Source organism: Cryptomeria japonica, chromosome 9, assembly GCF_030272615.1.
Source record: "Cryptomeria japonica chromosome 9, Sugi_1.0, whole genome shotgun sequence".
Taxonomy (NCBI): domain Eukaryota; kingdom Viridiplantae; phylum Streptophyta; class Pinopsida; order Cupressales; family Cupressaceae; genus Cryptomeria; species Cryptomeria japonica.
The window spans coordinates 573,549,292-573,564,798 of NC_081413.1; the positions used below are offsets into that span (position 1 = coordinate 573,549,292).

The window sequence follows — 15,507 nt, forward strand, 5'->3', positions numbered from 1 at the left end:
AAACCTTTGTCAGTTGCTTGTGCTACTTGTCTCCAAAACCTTAGTCCAAAATCACTACAACAACTACTCTTTAGAACAAAGCTAACATTATACACCAAGCAGACTTCGTAAAGCTACACCAAATCCAAGTTTAGGGCATGGCCAGGCACCTAAATAGGTGACCACCACCAAGAGACAAGATCAGCAAAAAGAGAGCAATTCCTAGTGACGATCAATTTATTCTAAAGAGTAGTTGTAGTGATTTTGGACTAAAGTTTTGGAGACTAGCAGCACAACAAGCCGACACCAAGCGAACTCCGTAAAGCTACACCAAATCCAAGTTTAGGGCATGGCCAGGAACCTAAATAGGTGACCACCACCAAGAGACAAGATCAACAAAAAGAGAGCAATTCCTAGTGACCATCAAACTGCAGCCCCAATTGTTACTAGCAACTCATAAAGAATCAAACCAATCCCCTACAACCAGATCCATCATTTCTAGGCATTAACAATTGTAAACCAACACTTGGAGGGATACAGGTGCAGTCAATTATGTCACGTCCATCACCAACTCATTCACTAGGGTTTAAAGACCATTTATTGGCGCCTGCAGGCCAAAGACCACTTGATTGCCCAACTAAGGAGTGACACTTTCAAGATATAACATCAAGGGCAGACCAGATCCTGTCGTGCTTCCAGATCCAACCTTTGTCTATGCAACACCGGGTCAAATTGCACAATTTGCGGGCAAACATTGGATCTAACAATTGTGAGGATTAGTAGCTAGGTCCCTTAATCACTGATGTTAAGTGTTCAGCATTTGAAAACCCTAAAACTAATTTACAGATATTAGGAAGTGCAGAATTCACTATTGAAAACATTGGCATTGCAGATTTGTCACATGATTGGAACTTTATTGTCAATAGCAGCATTATATTAAAGGATATGATTTGGAGGACTTGTTGATGTGTTTTTTATGCACATAACAATACAAAATAAATTACCAAGATAATTTACCCTCTCTTGAACAAAATCACCTTAGATGCTAAGAATGAGATCAACTAAAATGATTCCAAGGTTTCTACATGTCAGGTCTTGACAAGTGGGTAAGTTCAGTGGTTGATGTGAATTGTTGTGTTTCACTTGGGGGCTTACGCAAATGTTGACCACACAAGGCACACTTACCAGCGCCAAGAGGCTAGTGGTATGGATTAAGGATTCCACACAAATGAATTCAACAAATCTTCCACGCAATCTAACATACATGAAAATAAATTATAATCTAAATTCTAATCTAACTTGGAGGAATTGAGAACCATGAATGCAAATACAACATTTGAAGAGCAAAAACACCAACAATTGAACAATGATTAGGATTCAAATAGCTACAGCATATACCAACAATTCTACAAAAACTCTCTCTTACAAATGAGAGACAAGGAGGCATATATAGAGTCTCCTACAAAATGGATGGCCCAGATTGATCTAAGATCAACAGTCGAGATCATGCCAACAAAACCCTAGAATTGCCCTAATTAGGGTTATATCAAAAATGGTGCCACCAACATATGGCCCAATGAAAAGATACCTAGTCATCAAATAGGGAATCTTCTAGAAGATTCCTCCCTGCATCTCTCTCTCTCTCTCCTAGCATACTCCAAGAATAGCCAATAATGAATCTAACTCCTCCATGGAAATGTTAAGCAAGGTATCCTGTTGTAAATCAATCACGTCCAGTGAATCTGAGCAAGCATTCAAAGTGTTCTCCCATTATGGCATGGGCTTCTACGAACTATGAACATGAATCAACAAAGAGACCAAGTCGTCTATCTGACTCTTCTTCAAAGAGTCCAACTGACAAAAATACATAAATTTCATCTTGTCTCTTAATTCGGCTAAGTGTAAACCACTAGCATCACTAACATCAACACCCAATAATTCCTCAATCGAGGCAAGGATCCTCATCTGAATGTCCTGAATTAATCCTTCCATCTCCATACAACTCGACTGGGCGTTCTCATAAGTTGATTTCTTCACGACTAGTGAACAATACCAACCATGGAAATCGTATCTGTCTCCACTGTGCACAATGTTCTCGCTGACCAAAGTGGAATTATGAATCTTTTTCAATGCCTGGAGGCGTGGAATAGTCTTGTCTTGAATAGGCTGGAATTCTTCCCAAACTCCCTCCAAATACTGGATTTTGAATATAAGCCCCGTTGTCCTATCATATGCATTGACGAACTGAGTAAGTAAATCATCTGCCTGCTTTCTTGTGCTTTCAATCCACTTTTTCACCTCTGAGTGTGTACCTCTTGCTACCTCGCAGTGTGAATGTATTCCATGGTCAACTGCAATAGGAGAAATAAGGGTGGGATTTTCATGCCTTGTCCCTGCAATATACTCTCTGAGTCTAATATTTTCTTCTTTGTACCTTTCATTCTCCGCAATCACTCTGCCTAACCTTGCATCGATTGCCTGGAGGTTTTCACCACTCTCCTGGAATTCCTATTTTCTAGATGTACAACCAAGGGTGACTGAAGTGATCTGGAAATCCATAGGAGTAGCAATGTTCGCTGTCACACCTACAATAGGAACAACAATCTGCGCAATCCGCATTCCTGTCTCATCTCTAGCTATGTGCGACAAAATCTCTGCTCTGTTGGACTCCTTCTCCTTAGCATTCCTAGCTAAGTAGTCATCAATATCATCAATAGGTTGCACCTCTATCATTTGTTTACTTTTCTCCATACTTCTCATCAGCCATTCAAGAATAGCGGCCATCTCCATACCATCATCGAGACATATTTTTCGATCAAGCTCCTTCGATGCCGAAATAACATCATCATTACCATCAGGATTATTCCTGGTCCAATCATATACCTCATTTCCCAAGCTAACTTCCAAAAGGACAGTAGGGGAGTCCGACTGATCATTATTCTCATCAGGGGGTGCAGATGTCGTTGTGGCATGGAACTCCTAAATATTCTCTGGTAGTATCAATGTGTTCGAACATTGTTGAGTCTCCTTATTTTGTTCTATTACTTCAATCACTTTGATTGATGAGACATTGGGAGGGGGCGAAGGAATGATAGGCAGAATGATAGTCTTATGTTTCTTCTTCACCTCATCAATCTTCTTCCCCCTGGCCTTGACTTCTCCTGGCGTGTTCTTCCTTCTCTCGGGAGCTTGACTCTCTTCGTCTGCATCAATCCTGACATCACTGACAGTCCTTTGATCATCCTCGAAAGTAGACTCTTTCAGCTTCATCCTTTCATAAGTGAAGGGAGCACCCATGTCAACAAACTTATTCATCTGCATATCCACTCATAGGCGAGAGAAATTCAAGACCTCTCTCATCAATATATTCAAGTCAATCTCTTCTAACTCTAACCAATTTGGCAATAAGATTGCCTTCTTCATTTCACTCTCATACTGTGGATGTGTATGATCTCTATCATCTAATACCTGATCAAGAATGAGGAAAAGTCCACACTTCCTCATAAAATCCACTGACATTCTGGACCACATTCTTCTCTTCACTGCTTGCTCGTCCATCAGGTTAGCCCAATAATCTTCTATGTCAACCTTGTGAGTGAATTTCTCTCCTCTGATCCTTCCGACCTTCTTGTCTGGATCAAATCTTTCTCTCTTCTTGTATGTAGCAAATCGATAGAATGCAAGCTCTTCACTCGCAGTGCTGGCGGCTATGGCGGGCTAGCAAACCTCTAATGCCTTCCCAACTGAAATAGGGAACGTCATTCTTGTCATGTGCTTCTCTCTCTAGATAACATCGAACTCTAGAAGTTGTCTTACCACTTCCAACAATATCATTCTGTCAATTGGATACATAGGAAGTGTGTAGGCTTCAGATTGAAACCCATGAATCCTGAGGTATGTGAAAGTGGGAAACTATATATACCACGATCCACATTTTTCTATTAACTTTGTTGACTCCTTGGACAATCTTCTGTGGATTCCGCCTTACAGCATCTGTGTGATGTACATAGTGAATGCATCATTCACTCTCTTATAGTCTTCAATTCTATGCATGCTCAGCTGGGGGTAGCATTCACGACTCTTGAATTGTCCTTGCCCATTCCCGACTTCACCTTTGCATATTAATCCTTTGTATGAAACAAACTGTGCAAGCAGGTACACCAGGTAAGAAGTCATGGTGAATGACTTGGACCGCTCTACATTCCTCCGCTGAAAATCCAAGTTGTCACTTATAATCTTTGACCAATTTATTAATGTTCCTCTAAGACAATCCTGGATGAAGTAGAACATCCATCCATCAAATATTGCTCCCTGCAGCATCCCCATCACTCTGTTGAGTAGGAATATCAAATCACTATATTCCTCCTTAAAATCTATACATATGAGTGTCTTGGGAGTCTTGGAATGATAAGACCTAGGCTCAATCATCCACTTTTTGTTAATTAAATTCTTGCATACACTCATTTTCTTCATGTATCTTTCTGCATAATCCTCCTTGGTCACATCCTTCATGTTTATTCCGCGTGGAATTCCAAACACCTCTGCAATAGCATCTTCAGCAAGGTAGGTGATGACAATGCCCTTAGGAGTCTTAATCATTCTTGTGAGCGGATCATAACATCGTGCACACTCCAAGATAAGCTCATTGAACTATATGGACTGTGGAAACCCAACGGCATGGAAAATGCCACTCTTCATAATATTTGCATATGATGGAGAAGGAACTTGATCTCTAACTCTAAACATCCGACGCTGCATCTGGTCAAAGTCTACGAAATGCATGTTTGTATCAGCGATTTCCTTCCATCTGGATGAAATCTTAAGCTCTTGATAAAATCTAATCTCCAGCATCTTCAATAGTTCTTTCCTTTCATTATATCCCGACTTTGACATCGCACATGTACGAAGCTCGAAGTTAAACTTAGGAAAATAAATAATGTTCTTAATAAAATTCTCGACTTTCTAAAGATTTAGCTAATTTAGAGCATGGAGTCGGGAAAATAATCCATACACTTGGTAAATTTTAGCAATCAAGTTCAAAGTGTGACAACACTAAGGCATGGAAGTCTTCCATAAAATTCATTGAATACCTCTTTATGCTTAGAAAATATGCAAGCTAAAATGCAAAGGAGTATACCGGATAAATGATGACTAAAGAAAGGTATGAAAGGTTTGTGTTTTCACACAATGAATGTCTGAAGACACCTTCCATAGTCAACAATAGAAGTCAACAATTATGAAGACAACCTGAAAATCAGATTTTTAAAACATGTTAAATCAGTTCTAATAATCAAAACAATCATATTCAAGAATGTAAGTATGGCTGGTAAAAAATTAATTTCTGAGGACAAGTCTGAAAACTGAATACTTCAGACTTACCAGCACCTTGCAAACTAGTCAAAAATCCCTGAAAATGATTAAAAAATGGCTAAAGAATCAGCCCCAAGCAAAATCGCCAAAATGGTTAGGTGGTTGGAAATGAAAAATTTATGAAGGCAACCGCCTAATAATGGAGTTTTCAGACCTGCAAAAGCGATAAAATGGTCTAAAAAAATGCACAGAAAACTCCATAAAATGCCTCGAAATGCAAAATGCCTAAGTTGGAATTGGTTGGGCAATAAAAACTTAAGTCTGGAAATTAATGGCAGTCATTAATGGAGGTCAAAATCTGAAGCAAACCTCAAATCTGAAGCGAATCAGCAAGTTGGAAATGATGGCAGCCACCAAGCATGAATAAAAATCACCAAAATATGGCACAAAATCACCTCCCAAGCAAAATCGAAATTTTCCAACTATGGCGCCAAATTGAAAATCTGAAAATGTTTGTCAATGACAGCTTAGATCTGCAGCAATGAAGGTCTAAACAGCAAGCAAAATGGTGGAGGAAAAATCGCCTAAGTCTCCAAACATGAAATTGACAATTTTCACCAAAAAATGCTAAAGTTCGAAAAAATCACCAACCTTAGCAAAATCGAAATTCTGAAACTGATCTTTAATGGCAGCCAAGAGGAATAGATCAGCAAGCTCCAAAAAAGAGGAAGATAAATCCTCAATCCCACACTTAACAAAAACGCCTTGCTAAAAATTTGTCCAACTTGAAGAAACATCGCTTTCATAGACACCTGGCAGATTTAATAATAAAATAATGCTAAGTCTTCTCTCATATACTTGTTTTCACCTTTTACTTTCACCACACAAGCAATGTGAGATAAAACACTTGTATAAATACTTGCTTGGTGAAAACCTAACTTGTTTCTAAAAGGTTCAAATATTAAATAATTATTGCAAGTTATTAAATTTTGCTTTTAAATTTTAAAAAATCATTAATTATTTAAAGCAATTAAATGGGGCTTATTTATTAAAAAATTGCAAATTAAATCCAAAATAAGCCTCCAAGGGAAAATCGATTTGGGTTGGGATTGAAAAATCCCTTTAAAAATCATTAAAATGTCAAAATTTATCCCAAAAGGGAAATTCGACCTTAGCTTGGATAAAAGTCCACCTTGCTTGGATAAAAAGGAAATTCGACCTTAGCTTGGACAAAAATCCAGACAAAAATCCACTCTATTTGCAAAAAAATCACCCCCAGGGGAAATTCGATATTAGTCTGGACAAAAATCCACACTCAAAACTCTCTTAACTTGGAAAAAACCTCCCTGGTGGTATTTCAACCTCTCTGGAAGAAAATCCGAACAAAAATCCTTACAAAATGCTCTGAGGGGAAAATCGATCCTTGTCTCGATGAAAATACTGACAAAAATCCGCACTTAATTGTCACAAAAATCCTAGTGGAAAATCGACCCAGGCATGGAATCATCCTCAACGTTGTCTGCACTTCAATCCGCACTCTAGTCCGCACTCCTGGTGGAAAATCGATGGCAGTCTGGATAAATCCTGACTCTTAGCCAAATTTTAGCACTTCCAAGGGAAATTCGACTTGGGTATGGATAAACAGTGGGGGAAAATAGTAGCCAGTATGGATTTCAGAGGAAACCCATGTGTAGTGTGGATTTTGAGTGGGGGAATGGGTTGGGTAGTCTGGAATGTGAGGGGAAAAGCACCTCTAGCATGGAATTTGACCCTTTAACCCTTGGAATAAGGATTTCCCTTAGGATTTTATCATTTTAACCACTCAAAATCACTTAAAAACATTAAATTTACACTAGACTTAGGCTAATTTTCCAAAAATATGAGCAAAACGCTAGGAAAATATTGGAATAAAGTGCGAAACCAGCTTAAATAATACCTTAGGAGCGAGAAAACGACTCCAAAAGGTCTGTGAATACCTTGGCACTTTAAAATTATTGAAGCACGTGTTTGAAAACAAGTTAACGTTCAATACGTCTACACTTAGCAAAAACTTAGGATCATTAAAATATCAACGTTTTACAACTTGATCCTATAATTTCAAAAAACCCTAGACGAAACTAGGCATGATCAAAACTCCGAGAGTCGAGCACGAGAAACACAAAATTGCCCACTAAGCAGCCAAAATCCTAACCTAACAACGCAGAAAGCCGGCAAAGAGGAGGTCCCCATTAGCAATGGGGCGATGTGTGAAAAGGTCACAACAGGACTCTAAGTTGAAATCGAGTTAAACATTGCCTGTTCGAAAAAACAATATTAGCGAACTGAGTAAACTGTGAGTTGTAGGAATGATTGTCATAACCTAAAAAAGGGGAAATTTCAATTATTCGTATGATAAGAGCATCACCATATTGAGTGTAAAATCATTTAACACTAGAGCAGAATTGAGAAATCATGTGCGCAGTATACAAATTTTTAACATTTCATTGTTTTCATTTTAATGTGTATATAATATCTAATAAAAGGTTGAAAGGCTACAACTACAAAATGACAAAATGTTAAAAACTCCAAAAAGCAATATATTCTATAATTCATGGCATGTCTCTTGATCGGACATTTTACTAAGTTGGTAACCATGCCTTTCTCTCGATCTAAATCAATTTATTAAAAAAAGAAAATAAGGTTTTTAATGTTTAGACACCTGACAACCATGTTCTATTGTATTTTGGTAACACGATAGTGGTCATTAAAATGTCCTCAACCTGTACAAAGCCACTTTAGCCACACAAACTGCAGTTGCATTTGGATGAAATGAAAAATATGTTGTACAATACAAAGGGAAGCAATATAACTGGGCTTACGGACCTTTCTTCTACCACTAAATTTTTTTTCATTTCAACTTTCAGCCACGATGATATCATATTCACGGCCATCTTTAGTTGTATAATGGCAACGACAAGAATAACAGGTTGAACCAGGTGGTGCATGCACATAACTTTTAACAAAGGCAGTCAAAATTTCATTGTTGAATTGTTTAATAAAGTGGCCAAATTATGGTACACTGTATGGTATCCCCAAATTGATCACAAATCCATTTCAAAACATTTCGACTTTAAAAAATATATTCACAGCTTTCCACACAAAAGAACCCATATTGATTTGCATTCAAATCTTGTAATTTTTATTTTTTATTTTTAAACTATGATTGTCATCCAGACACAGCTAGTTATCGCCAAGACAGCTGAGCGACATCACTAATGTTGCCAGCCATCCCCAAACAACTGAGTGCCATTTATGGGACCTATCAAGACATATAAGGGATATCATAGAAGACCTGACGATATTTCCCATGTGTCCCCACATCCCCTAAAAATGACAGGTATAGTGATGGATGGAAGCTCTCCAAAAATCATCACATGTATCACTAAAAAACCCATTTCGGTGGAATGCCAAGTTTGGGAAAAGAAGCCTTGTCCTAAAAAGCTAAAGTAGAAAAGAAAATAAAGCAGAAGATAGAAAGTGCCTTGTTCTAGAAATAAGAACACCAACAGATATTTAGAATCCCTCTTGATATAAGTATTTTTCATGCTAAATAAAAGATCTGCAGTCAGCGAAGGCAGACCAAAAAAACAAAGCTGCTGATTTCTCCAGGTCAAGCACCACATTCAAAAACTAAAACTAGTAATCTCACAAACCCAAATATCAACAACACAGGATTTCCAATCCATTTAAACAATTGGAACAAAAATCACGTTTAATCAAAAAAACAGAAAAGCAGCAGGCTTGCCAATTTTTTCCTCAAAAAATTGTGTTTTTTTTACAAAATCATTGACCTGCAATTTTTAATGCATTTTTGGCATGTAAACATGTTTACATTGGTAAAAGATTGCAGAAAAAAACTGCCAGGTTTACCCACACAATTTTCAAAGCATTCAGCCTGTGATTGACATTTATACAAATTTTCACATGGCATATTTACCTTTTTTTTTGCACAAAGTTTGCAAAACTCAGATTTAGAAGTCATTATTGCACAGAAGATTGACGCATTTGCTGCCTGCAGGGAAGAAACAGTGAGGTCGACGCATTTGCAGCCTGTAAAGAAGAACAACAAGGTTCACACATTTGCAGCCTTAAGGTACCTCTCCAACAGAGAAATCAATATTTATCATAAAATGTAAATAGATTCGAAAAATTTTGTTCATAGCTAAAGCCAAGAACAGCAATATGCAACATAATTATTGATAATTTGATAGTAAAAGGCCATATGCAGCATAAATTTATGGAACAGCAACATATATTCTTAATTTTGTAATTTAAGCAGTGAGTAAAGTATATTGGTTCATAGTTTAGTTAGTAGCTATGAATAGCAATATGCAACGTATATTTATGGAAGCGCAACATATACTTATTGAAAATTTGGAAAAACCCTATACGAGTTATTCCTATATGTCAATAAAACTGTATATTTAGCATATGATCCGAAGGAGTTCTTTTCTATATTTAGTTTATACCTATATGATATATAAAATATAGGAATAACTCATTGAAATGCATCTTCCTGAATCATAATGTTTATTGATTGATTACATTGTTGTTCCATATACAGGCATAGGAAAAATAGTTACCATGTTCTCGGTTCTAGCTACAAAGAAAACTATTATCAATCTACTCATATTTTATTGATTGATTATTCTGCTGGCTATGGCAGTTGGAAAATAAAAACAGTGATGACTAGAAAATCAGTATGAATAACTCATTGAGATGAATCTTACTGAATCCTAATCTTTATTGATTGATTACGTTGTTGTCCCATATACAGACATTAGGAAAAACAGTTCCCATGTACTTGACTCTAGCTACAAAAAAAACAATTATCAATCTAGTATATTTCATTGATTGATTACATTGCTAATTATGAAAACTAGAAAATGAAAACAGTAATGGATAGGAAACAGTATGACATTATTAGTGATAATATGGCTAGAAAACATTGACACTTTGTAGTATTATATCATATATCAATAGGAAGGGATGAAGTTATATGCAGCGTTTATATGAATTTAGTTTGGACAAGTAGATATTGTGTGTTGCAGTCAATCGATAATTTTGTTGCATTTTCCTGCCTTGGATATGATAGTGACTTTTCAGTGTTTATGCTACAATATCTCCTCACTATCAAGCCCAGCATAGACCAACCCAACCCTGCCAATATAATTTACAATACAGTGTTGGTAGTAGCATTTTATCATCAACTCACATCATACAAATACTGGAGGTTTACTCACACATATCATTCCATGAAATCTTTTATTGTTGACTTTGCAATTACTTTATCATCTTCATACAGAAACTTACCAAAGAATGATTTACTAGAAAAGCGTACATGCTACACTGCATTGTGCTATTTTAAACGAACTTTTGATTTGGATAGTCTGAAATCTATAATTACCAGCGCACAAACCTGTTTTTATTTATGATTATTAGCAAAAAAAAATGCTGTTAACCTCTTTTCTGCAAACCACTGCAAGAAGAAAGAATGCCTACTAGTTCTTTCATGGAAAAACATCACGCACAGGTATAGCTATTAGCCTGAACTGCAACGCTAGAAACTATACTCTGAAAAGAAACTATAAGTAATCTCCCACCACATGCCTTTATAACTGTTATCCATATCTTCCTTGTTATCAATGTTTATGTGTGTCTAATATGATTATCTATATGCTCTGAATTTGTTACATTTGAACTACATAGGTTGTCTCACAGCAACAAAATGCCATATGCAAGAGAATTAAAATGAAATTTCCAAATTCAAAATTTCGTGTGGCCTTTGATATCAAACAAGACTATAAAAAATCATCTGGATGAGATAGCTGGTATTATGAAAGATTGAATTAAGATGCCTTTGCAGATTTGATCATAATGCCACATTAGGAGGACTTTGCATGGACACAATGCCCATCAATCTTGGATACAGCTAAGGTTAACTGCAATAGGTATAAAACTAATATCAATGGTGACATTTATCACTTCAAATGGCATTTGACAAAGGAGGCATGACATGACACCACTGGTTACACAGAATGCCCTGCTGATGTTACAAACCAAACAAAACAAACTCTTCTAGTGATTTCTGAGGGTAAGACAAAAAGGGTAAGAAATGGGACAGAAATAACTTTTAACTGTACAAATAGTAGGAGCAATAATTTGGTTGAGGAAGGTGGTGCACAAAAGTATTTCAAAGAATCTGGAACGACACCTTCTATAGCACCTGGTGATGGCAAATTTCTAATACTACTCTCGCTTGTCATTCCATGTTGCCAAGTCTCCATACTAGCAAGATATAGTGGATGCTAGGTTCAAAGCCCCACTTTATAGGACATTGAGGATTGGCATGCTCAATAATGCAGAACAAGATGTGAAGGATGTTAATGAGCACCAATTGGAGCAGGCAAAGAATCCTTGCACCATAATGTCAAATGGATTGAGAGAAAGAAAAAATCAAACCCTCATCAGCTTCCTCATCTCTTGTAATATTGGCAAAATATTTTTGAAATCCATGGAATGCATCAGATTTAATCAAATTTGCAGCTGCCTTATTTAAGTTGTTTGACCTAGTGATCAAAAATGTCAGGCCACCAAACGTGTTTCAATTTATTACAAACAATATTGTTGTTTGTGTTGTTGTTGGGAGACTCTTGGCGAACATATACCCAAGTCCCATATATATTTTTTACCACATGTTTGTTTCAAACAAGTAGATAAGTCTAGCTTCACAAAAAATGAATTTCAAACAGACGTTAGTTTCAAACAAGTAGATAAGTCTAGCTTCGCAATTCAAGAAAATGACATAATAGTTCCTGAGTACATTTATTTGACCAATTTTGAGGATGCGACGAAACAAATTGTAAAATTATAAGAAGGCCTAATAAAAGTTGTAATGTCCCCACTTTGAAATAGGATTTAATAATATATAATAATAATAAAATAAAAATACCCTCCGGTAATGAAGATGTTATCAGATGGTGTGGCTCTAAAGATGGGAAGTATAGAGTAAGCCTGGGATATAAAATTAAGGAGGCAGCTATTGCGAAGCAGAATTGGCCAACTAAACTTCTTTGGAATAGACACTGCCTGCCGAAGGCTGGAATTTTTTCCCTGGATGGTGTTGCAGAGGAAAATTCTTACAAGTGATAGATTAATGAGATTTGGTGTTCATGGGCCTGACAGATGTGTCCTTTGTTTGAAACACTCTGAATCGGTGGATCACTTACTCTTGAATTGTGAATATTCTATCAAATGTTGGTGGCATTTCATGAACAAATTAAGCCTTTTCAGTCCGATGCCATTGGGGATTGATGATTGGTTTAGAATGTGGCTTGGGAAACCCTCAAACGCTGTGTTTGGAGATTTAAGGCATATTCTTCCCTCATTACTAATATGGGAAATATGGAAGGAGCACAATTGCAAAATCTTTCAAGATAAAAATATGGAATCAGAGAGATTATGTCAAAAGATTGAAGCACAGCTGCTAGAACTTGTCAATGAAGCAGCCAAATTGAAAACTCTAAAAAGAATGCATACACCAGTTGGGATAATAAAATCAAACTGACCTTCACTAGTCTCTCAATCCCTCCCCTGTTTGGTGTAGGTAATCCTGACAAGATTGTTGATCCTAGATCCACTATGCAATGGTGTGCTCCATAACCTGGGTGGGTGAAAATAAATTTTGATGGAGCATCTCTAGGAAATCCTGGGCCGAGTGGCATTAGATGTATAATAAGAGATGATAATGGGATTTCCCTGAAGGAGATTGCAGAACATATTTGGCATACAACCAACAACGTGGCAGAATTTCAAGCAGCCACACGAGGACTCCAAACTGGAATTGAAATGGGGGCTAAAAGAATCCATTTGGAAGGGGACTCTTTAATCGTGGTTAATGCAATCAAGAAAAATGAGACCCCTAACTGGGTTCTTAACTAGATGCTCAGCCTAATCAAAACTATGCTAGACAGCCTAGACGACTTTAGGGTGAGCCACATATACATGGAAGGAAATGAGCTGGCAGACAGGCTGGCCAAGGGGGCGGCAAGGTTAGGACATGTACAAGGCTAAGTGTTGTTGGGAGAATTACAGCTTACATCATGGGCGGATTTGAGGGCAATTATCTAATAATGGCTTATAATGATATAATGCTCCCATAGTTATTCGCATAATGCCACATGTGTACTCGTTATGATTAAGAAGTTTGCCTTGTTGTCGAGAAGCTAAATTTGAAGGAAAAGGACATCAAATAGATAGGAACTCGTGTGATAAATGGGTGCAATTAAGGCATGAGATATGGCAGAAAATTCACAAGGCATAGACAATCATACTTCTTTAAGGAAAGCAATTATATATAGGGCAAGCTGGCTAAATTATGTTGCAATATTATTGTTTATGGTTTGAAGAGTCATCGAGGTGGAGTTAGGAAGAAGTTGTAGCTTGCAGATATGAACACGCCATTACTGTTGGAAGCCACGAAACGCCAGATGGCATTTCTGGGAGATGTCACGGAGAAAAGGTTAGTTGGCTTGGGCCGTGGGTTTGCTCCCCACTGGTCTCGGGTTTGACTCCCTCCCGGGTTTAAGAGGGGGGACCGCTTGCAAGCTGTGGATCCTCCCTGCAGGGGACTAGTCTTGCCTCAGCTCGCCCCTTCCTCGACCCCAACTTGGCAATAAAGTAAGTCCAAGGTAAGACAGGTTGGGCGCTAGGCTGGGTCGCGGGGATACCCCTGTCATTACCAAAAAAAAAGGTTGCTCTCAGTTTTGGCCACTAAACACCCGCTCATTCTGCATGCCACCAAGAGGGTGCTTGGCGAGGAGTTTTTAAAGGCTTAGCACCACTACCGGCTAAATTCTGATATCCAGGCAATGTTTGTCACCATGCTGATTTACATGGGTGTGAGCAAATCCAGAGTTAAAAAGGTTTGCCAAATGGTGTCTAGGGGATATTGATGTTGTTTTGGCAAATGTGGATGATAACCTACGCATCCCCCTCCCACAGAATTACTACATGTCTGTCGGCAGGGGTGTTGAAATGAAGAAAAATGTGGTTTTGCAAACCCTCAAGCAACAGAGGCTGGTGGCCGAATGGGGTGTGAAGGATTGCAACAAAGCCTTTCCGTTGCATGTCACTGGCATTCTGTCCGATTTTGGTAAAGCATGGAAGAAGAATTATATAGAGGCAGAGGGCTTGAGCGGTCACCAAGATATTGGGATTCTGGATAATGGAGAGGAAACCCCTGAAAATGACTGGGGCATGGGTCATGGAGAAGAATGGATCCCAAATGACTGCAAAAATCTGGAAGAAATGGTAGATTCTGAAGTGCATGTGGGTTGCGGCATGGAGTGTCCTGTGGTGGCAAAAGCAATGTCAGCATGCAAAATGGAGGAGCGAGAGGAAGATTCGGATGAGGGCAACAAGGAGGAAGCAATGGAGGGCGACAAGGAGGTTGCAGAGGAGGATACAGGCATATAGCTTTCCCCTTTTTCTCTTTCCTCGGTAGGCAGGGTTAGGCCCCTTTTGTTTTATGGCCTTGATATTGGCATAGTAGTAGTATGTGTTTAATAGATAGTAGGTCTGTTTATTTGTTTTTGAACAAGAAATCTATAGTTCAGAACTGTAAACGGCAGCCTTTTGTCTATGACTGCCTGTTAGTTTTATATGGTCAGCGCCCAATTTTGTAATACATTGGGCTTAGCAATTAGATAGGAGTTGGATGTAGTGGATTCTTGAGTTGGCAGAATACTGGAATAGTCCTCAATGTAACTTTTTCTTTATATTTAATACAATGGGTGCTGCCCCTAGCAGCTATTTATCTATCAAAAAAAATAATAATAAAATTAAAATACAAAAGAATAAAAATAACATTTAAATTTAAATATAAAATTAAATATAATTAAAATTTAACCAAGTTAATGAATGGTCAAATTAAATATAATTAAAATTTAACCAAGTTAATGAATGGTCAAAAGGCATAAAATGAAAAGTTGTGACTCCCTTGAACATGAAATATAAAAGGGAGAAGAGAACCTCATTTGAGAGGAGAGAGGGAGAAGAAAAAGAAGGAAGGGAGCATGTAAATCAGGAAAGAGTCAATGGAAGAAGGATGGAATGGGAAGTAAATAAGGAAGTGACTCTTCCAAAGTACGGCAAAAATTATGAAAGGTTGTGACTCTA

The 15,507-nt window shown here is 37.7% G+C and overlaps 1 protein-coding gene across 1 annotated transcript in view; it reads right to left on the bottom strand.

The window, feature by feature from the left end:
* Nucleotides 1-9,051: 9,051 nt before the first annotated feature.
* LOC131062889 (pentatricopeptide repeat-containing protein At3g53700, chloroplastic) overlaps nt 9,052-15,507 on the bottom strand; it is a 34,491-nt gene continuing 28,035 nt past the window's right edge. The window contains exon 2 of the mRNA XM_057996626.2: nt 9,052-9,378. The gene's annotated coding sequence lies outside the window, so the exon portion shown is untranslated. The remainder of the gene's footprint in view (nt 9,379-15,507) is intronic.